The sequence below is a fragment of the Macrobrachium rosenbergii genome, chromosome 28 (assembly GCF_040412425.1).
Source record: "Macrobrachium rosenbergii isolate ZJJX-2024 chromosome 28, ASM4041242v1, whole genome shotgun sequence".
Classification (NCBI taxonomy): Eukaryota; Metazoa; Arthropoda; class Malacostraca; order Decapoda; family Palaemonidae; genus Macrobrachium; species Macrobrachium rosenbergii.
The window spans coordinates 31,911,989-31,920,590 of record NC_089768.1 but is presented as its reverse complement, the minus strand read 5'-3'; positions in this window follow the sequence as shown (position 1 = coordinate 31,920,590).

Genomic DNA, 8,602 nt, shown 5'->3' with positions numbered 1-8,602 from the left:
TTGGGAATAGATATATAATTAAACCATATTAAAATCTGGATAACGGTTCCTCTGAATGAAGTATTAAAACTACGTCTAAATATATAATTATTTCCAATTTATTTTCATTACTCGAGCGAATATAGTACTAAATGGCCTGTGGCCATTCTCTAGTCGAATAAAACTCCTTTCCCTCGTCAGTTACTTCTGCAAGGCCCATGTGTCACGGTGAACTATCTGCTTTATTCATTCTGTAACAACGAATCCATACTGAATAAAACTATGAAAATGCTGTTAAGGCAAACAGCAGCTGTGCATGAAATTCACAGCAAATGGGAGAGAACCCCGAGGTCTCCAAATGGTTTCGTGATGGACTGACTCCGATACAAACGACAGCTCGTCATCATTCAAGCGGGTGAGCTCATCCCACGGTCTACCCTTACTCTTAGTCTAGACCGTAGCACATCCATTCTATAGGAATGACTCCGAGTTCCATCCAAAAACAAAAGAGCAACGCCAGGTATATTATTCAACAAACTAATGCACGTACTATGCGTGTGTGTGTGGGTGTGTTTGTGTTCAACACGTACAGTATGTAATGTATTAGGTGGTACTAGGCCACTAACTTTGTTAGGCCTAACCGCGAACAAGAGAGAACTGACAGTAACATGCGTGTGTTTGGGCGTATGAGTTCCTGCATTCTCTCAGCTGCATTATCTAGGTGTCTGCATATCCCTTCAGATTCTCATTAGACGAAGTAACGTGTGTGTGAACAATTCATTTTACGACAAGTGAGAAGGAAGCGGAGAAATCTATTCAGGAAATTGTTTTTGTTCCCGATTCACTCATGGGATTCTTCGGAGTAAAACAACAGCCATTTCCGTGTTCTCCCGAGGAAACGTCTACTCGTTATGAAAAAGCTACAGAAGAAGAAGAGGAAGAGGAAGGGAAAAAATAAGCATTATGCAACGCCTGTAGTCAGTGGGATGAGATTTTTAAATGGTGATCATGTGGAATTCCAAGAATGTTGAAGCTTTTTTTTTTTGTCTAAGAAAAAAAATCTGTACAATGTTACTAGTTTCGAAATTAGTATTCGAGGGATTCAACGTTAACGAGTGTTGTTGTGTGGTGTTTGGTTTGATGGTACACTAAATTCAAACGCATATATATATATATATATATATATATATATATATATATATATATATATATATATATATATATATATATATATATATGAATGTCTATCCTCGTAATCTCACAGTGCACCACGAAAATAGGTCCATAAAAACACGATATACACTTTGCAACCTTATACAGTATTTCGAATACTTCTGTATTCCTGATCACGTCTTGTAAAATATGGGCAAATGGCAAGTGACATATACATATGTATATATATATACACATATATATAAATCGCTATGTAGATGACACTCTTTAAATTTTCAGATCCCCCACTCACATTCCTTCGTTTCTAGAGTATTTAAACTCGAAGCATGAAAATACTACATTTACGTCAGAAACAGAGACTAACGGAAAGCTGGCCTTTCTGGATGTTCTCAATCTTCGAGTCTAAGAAGATTACCAGTGTTTTATATATATATATATATATATATATATATATATATATATATATATATATATATATATATATATATCTATATAAAATGTACAGTACATATATAATCTATAATGTATATATATATATGCATATGTATAAAAACACACCCATATATATATGTGTGTATGTGGGTATACCAAATCAAGTAACAAAAATAAATGACAGTTCATTATAAACGTTGGGCTGAAGTTTTAATACCTCGTTGATAAGGAACACTATCCAAATTCAAAATGATTCAATTATCTAACTCCCAGAATTGCAGCTGAATATACTTATCGATAATGGGATTTCTTGCAGTCTGCTCTTTCGATTAAAATTAAAATTGAATTCTGCAACACTGAAGGACCCCGAGGCTGAAAATATATAATTTTGTTCAAGGCAATTAAGATAACGGATGAAAATCTATTTTGCTGTAGCTAAAAGAGTATAGGAAAAAAAAATGAGAAGTTACATTTAAGATGGGAAATTATGCAAAGGGTTAACTATGTGTCTACACCCTCTCAACATATATATATATATATATATATATATATATATATATATATATATATATATATATATATATATATATATATATATATATATATATATATATATATATATATAATTTATATATATACATATTTTATATATATATAAAATATATACATATATATATATATATATATACACACATACATAAAAACAAAACAAACATGCAATATCCCATTTAAAGTTTTACACAAACCCTGATCTTCGACCGCAAAAATTTCTTCAGAAATAAAATAGAAAAAAAAAAGTCATCCTGTAACCACTATCATACAGACTAGTGTAAACCATGCTTACATAATCGACACACTAATAACAGATGCTCGTAGCTGCGACACAAAACACACAAAAGGCTATTTGACGGCGCTGGTTGGAAGTCAGACAATAACCACCGCTTCATCTCCCGAAGCCCTGAGTCACTGAGATTTGACACGATCGGATGCCGCATCTCTGTAGGAGTTCTTTACTATTTGGCATCCTTCCGGTCCTATTCCGATATCCCCGCATCTCTCTAACGAGAAACAGGACTTACCTGTGTCCCACGACTGTCAATATCTTTCTGGTACTGAATATCAAGCCTAAGGATGGCCAAATGTCCTGTATAGGTCTAGGGAGCACTCCAAATCTAGCGTAAAGTAGATGATGGCGTGCACCGTAACTAAATAAGACTAACATACGTAGCCATAAAAGTGCGTGCGTATCCATGTCATGTTATTAGCGGTAAGTGCCATGGTCTGTTATATCAAAGAGAGAGAGAGAGAGAGAGAGAGAGAGAGAATGAATCGAAGGCTTTTATTTTCAATTGATGGCTCAGCGGCCACGTTCCAGAACCTTTTCGTCGTAGCGGGTTTCCATCTTGTGTTTTTCTTGTATAATGGTCAGAAGAAAGTTAATGATGCGTGCCGGAACGCTTGAGGTTTATATATATATATATATATATATATATATATATATATATATATATATATATATATATATATATATATATATATATATCTAGGCTTAGAGAAAGGGGGTGGAGATTTTCGTCGAGACAACGAGGATTTAGCCGGCACTAATGTCCAGGGTGTTTTGATTACTCCCGTCTTTCAATTCTGGTTGGTCGTGAGTCGACTCACTGTCTTTATTCTACGTTTTTTAGTTTTACGTTACTTTTAATACGTGGAGCTTTCACGTGCTATTGCAAATAACGGTGGCACATTACAGTACACACACACACATATATATAGGCCTATATAATCCGTGTGATTTTCTCTTTTTATAAGACTTGCTTAGTGGCCATCATATAGTTTCTCTATTCATACATTTATTTGTTTGATTTCCAATCTCTTCCATTCACGTATCTACCAGTGAGAAATACGCAACTACTTATCAAGTTTCCAATCTAAATCTCATACGTATCTGCCAGGGAGAGATACGGCGAAAAATAAAGAAAAAAGAATCTCAATTCACCTCGGATCTGTCGTCGTCTCCCGGTGAACGATTTTAATAGCAATATGGAGGGGGAAACTCGCAGGTAGCAGACCCGGAATCTGCTTCTAATAGAGCTCTGCCTCATTGCTGAAGAGAACTTCACTTATTTACAGTGGCTGTCGAGAGGAAGAAGTAATATAGGATAAACAAAAAACCCGGAGGGGGAAGGGAGTGTAGACCAGTGTTTGACTCTCTACCGGTCAATTCATTTTGAAATGTTCCTTCTCGGATGGTTGGATGTTCTTGTTAATAATTATATATACATTTTTCATTGCCAGAAATGTTTGGTGTTTAGCAAGTTCTTAAAGGATATTTGATGAAGAAGATGTTGTAGGAGCTTAAAGGGCATGTTGTAGCATCTTCGTGTCTCGCTAGCCCTCAAGAAATGGAGGAGAATATGTTTAGGCTTCAGCAAATTCTTACATAAATATTTGAAGAAGATATTCGAGGGTCACGTGTCTTGCTTACTGTCAAGAAATGTAGAAGAAGAAGAAGAAGAAGAAGAAGAAGAAGAAGAAGAAGAAGAAGAAGAAGAAGAAGAAGGAGAAGAAGAAGAAGAAGAAGAAGTAGAAAGATATCTGAATATGAAAGATATTCGAGCTTCCTCGTTCCTCGGGTCTTGCTAACTATCAAGAAATAAAGAATGAGAAGAGAAGGAATGGTATGAATACCTAGCCACCCCATTCCGCTCCCCCGCCCCCTTTCCCCAAATGAAGCTCCCATCCATAGGTAAACATCCGGATGAAAGGGCTTTATACTCTTCCCGTCTTCTCAGGCCCTCAGGAGGGGTTCCGGCCATTGTTGGGGAGGAAGATGTCGATTACACAATCAGCATTCGCAATGACTCCCAAGGCCCTGGACGTCAGGGTAAAGAAACCTCCTCCTTCCTTTCCTCCCGCTATTTTTTTTATTTTATTTGTTTTGTTATTTTATCTGTTGTTTTTTTTCTGGATTCGTCGATTTCGAAATGTTTCAAATGTTCGTGGGTATTTGGTCAAGGATGTGTCCATGTTGAACGATATAACATAGGGCATTCTAATGGTTCTCTCAATGCAAAGGCATATGGACAGGGACAATGTACATACGCGTGCAGAGAGAGAGAGAGACACTCAAATATATATATATATATATATATATATATATATATATATATATATATATATATATATATATATATATATATATATATATAATCATCTTGCCTTGAATGCTTCGACTTGTCATCGTAATCGATTTACATACTTCCACAAAAGCTGACTCCTATTTTTCGCAAGGAATCTGAAACATAATCACTCTCGCGCTCATCAATTTCTCAATGACTTTGATAACGCACCTAAAATGATTAATAGCGAACAAATGAACTATCTATAATGAGAGTTCTATAAATGCTTCTGACAACTGGAAGATACGTCTCCATTATACAGTTTAAGTAGAGTATGCAAATTACCTAAGTGTGGGAGATACATTTCCTTTGTAATTCAAAGGCGCTACGCAGCAAGCTTTGTGTATCATGTATATTTCAATAGGATGGATGTATGATACTTAGGGTAAAAGCCCAGGCACTAGGAGCAAGAAGGCCATTCAGCGCCGTAATGAAGAGAACATAAATTTAAGGTAAATGAATTTATGAATTAACGAAGGAAGTGATTAATGAATAAAATGGAGCGATGTGACCAATAAACTAAGATATGAAGTTTAATGAATGATGTGATATATACACAATAAAAAAATTTAATGGCATTAAAATTCTGTGATGTAATAAAAATATTAAGGAAAAAAATTAAATATCGTCAAAAATTTTTATACACTTTAAAAAAAGAGAGGACAGCAGAAATATCTGCTTCATCTCTCAAAATATCAGAGATCGATTTACCCTGGAAATATTCTCTTTGGTTAAAATATCTGGGGCAGACCACCAGAATAAACTTCGATAACTTTTCTTAGTACGTTAACATATCCCTCTTTCAATTAATCATTTTATACTGCCTTAATGATTCATTTTCCATTGAGTAATTCGCCATTGGAATTGTTATATATCATTACGCTGAATAGACGAAGACGCTACAAAATTACAGTTGCTATTTCATCTCATGCATTCGAACCCTCGTGGAAATTTATTGATATTTTCATTCCCACGCTGATATTTTCCTCATGGGACTTAGTTGCAAATGAGCTTAATTGTTACTATTATCATTCAGAAGATGAAGAACCCTATTCATATGTCCACCCCCAGATCATAAAAACTACCAAGGCTAGAGGGCTGCAAATTGGTATGCCGATCATCCACCCTCCAACCATCAAATATACCAAATTGCAGCCCTCTAGCCTCCTCAGTAGTTTTCATTTTACTTAAGGTTAAAGTTAGCCATAATCGTGCTTCTGGCAACAATCTAGGACAGGCCACCACCGGGCCGTGGTTAAAGTTTCGGTGGCCTTGATTATACGCTGTATATTACACAACTACTCCCGTACAGGGGCATTGCCGTCAACGACTTGAAATCTAAGCGTCCAAATAATATGCCGTACATTTAAAAAGACCAGCATATGCAGAAATTGACACATCATGTTATAACCTTCCCTCTATTTTGCATCAAGTGTAAGAACTGAATATAAAATTAAGGCCAAACGCCAAGCAGTAGGACCTACGAGGCCATTCAGCGCTGAAATGGAAATTGGGAGAAGAGGAGGTTTAAAAGGTGTGTGACAGGATGAAAACCTCGCAGCTGCACTGTGGAACAACTGTTAGGAGAGGGTGGAAGCTAAAGTGGAGGAAAGAGAATATGAATGGAGGTACAGTAACAGGAATGGAAGGGGTTGCAGCTGGGGGCCGAAGGGACGCCGCACTGCTTGCCTGCACTGTACCGCACTACCCCAGACAGGGTGCATCATTGATAAGAAGACTCACTGTCTTGTCCATTTAAGACGATAATCGTAATTACACTTTGTATGACCGTCACTGAATGCACCATTTTCTACTGACTACTTAATTAGATGCATCCCGTATCCTTGGTTCTGCAAAGCAAATGGAATTTTCTCTTATGGATGATTTTGGAATGCTTAGCTTGGACAGAGCCTCGGCTAAACACATCCTTCAGTAGCCTCTCTACTCGTTCTAACCTGTAGGCTTCCTTCTACACATTGCTTCTTTCTTCTTTCGAAAAGTCTGGTGACTGATTAAGCCTATTAAAGAAAACTATGAAATTGTGCTTAGTACACACACACACACATAATATATATATATATATATATATATATATATATATATATATATATATATATATATATATATACATATACAGTATATATACTTGTGTGTATGCGTGTCTGTGTATGTATGTAAGTATGTGATCACACAAGCATATGCATACACACATACATACACATGTATATATATACATGTGTGTGTGTGTAAGAGTGTACACGCATATATGTTGTGGAGTCCACTGTAACCCTACACAAACTGAAACATTTGATAGTAAAGGCTTGGTAAAGAAACGAAGATACTGGAGAAGGGATCGTTTCGTAGCAAGAAGGATCAACTTGGGAAATCCCTACAAGAAGACAAAAGAAATACATTTTAAAAACTTTTTTTTTTTTAACTTCAGACCAATGTAACCTGAGCAAATTCGACCAGGTACAGAGTCCGCTAAGGTCAATATCTGCTAGTTCACTTATTTACAAATTTATTAGATTTGAGGACCGTGATACTTTTGATATGATGTTTTCAGGTATTATTTTGTTTTTCTCTTGTTGATGACAGCGGATTTCTTCCACTTTTTTCTTTAGAGTGTTGTTAAATCAAAGCACAGAAACTGTCATGAACGTTCTGAATATGAAACTGAATTGTTTGTACACGACCATTGCCTTAATCGTTTGACCGTCCGATAACTGAAAGCCGACAGTCAGAATCATTTGTATTAAGCACTGTGCAGCGTCCCCTCGGTCCCTAGCTGCAACCTCTTTCGTTCATTTTACTGTACCTCCGTGCATATTCTCTTTCTTCCATCAGACTTTCTACCCCTTCTAACAATATTGTTTCATAGGGCAACTGTGAAGTTTTCCTCCTGTTACGCCTTTCAAACCTTCTTACCGTCAATTTCCCTTCCAGCACTGAATGACCTCACAGGTCCTAAAGCTTGACCTTTGGCCTCAATTCCATATTCCCTCTCCCTCCCTCCCTCCCTTACCCGCTCTGGAAAGGGTTTGGCTAACCTCACCTGGAATTCCAAATGGCATCCCTCGTACTCTTTTATTTACTGAGATTTTGACGAGACCTCCCATTGCTTTCCTCTAAAACCACCTGAATTTTTCATCCCCTCTCATCAGGAATTCGAAAGGGGACTCCGAGCCTTCTCTCGGACCGAAACGCAGTGCATATTAGATATGGCATCTTTTTACAGCTCTGTCAGAATGCTTTGTCTCGATTTGCTTGGTTTTCGTTTCTCTGTACCTGGGATTCTAACCTGGAAGCGTCACCACTGGTGCTCCTGTGACAAACTGAGGTAACTTGATTGGTTATTTGCAGAGACTGTTGTATTCCAGGCAACGTGAAACTATTACCAACATAGATATACAGTATATATAAATATATATATATACAATATATATATACATAATTATGTATATATATGTATATATAATATATATAGTATATATTATAAATATATATATATATATATATATATATATATATATATATATATATATATATATATATATAATATATATACACATAAATATTAATATGCATAAATGTTTGGAAAGTGAGATTTAAGGCGAGGTAAAGGGAAAAATAGCTACGCATTTAAACCAAACCGAAAATAACTCTACCCTTACCAACAACATTGCCCAAGTGAGAAACCTGTTTTTGGTCGAGGATAACAAATATGAGTAAATAGCGTTAACAGTAAAGGTAGAATATGCACAAAATACGAGAGAGGTGGATAAGAAATATATATGGTTTAATTATGTTCACTAAATTCAAGGGAACCTGTTGCG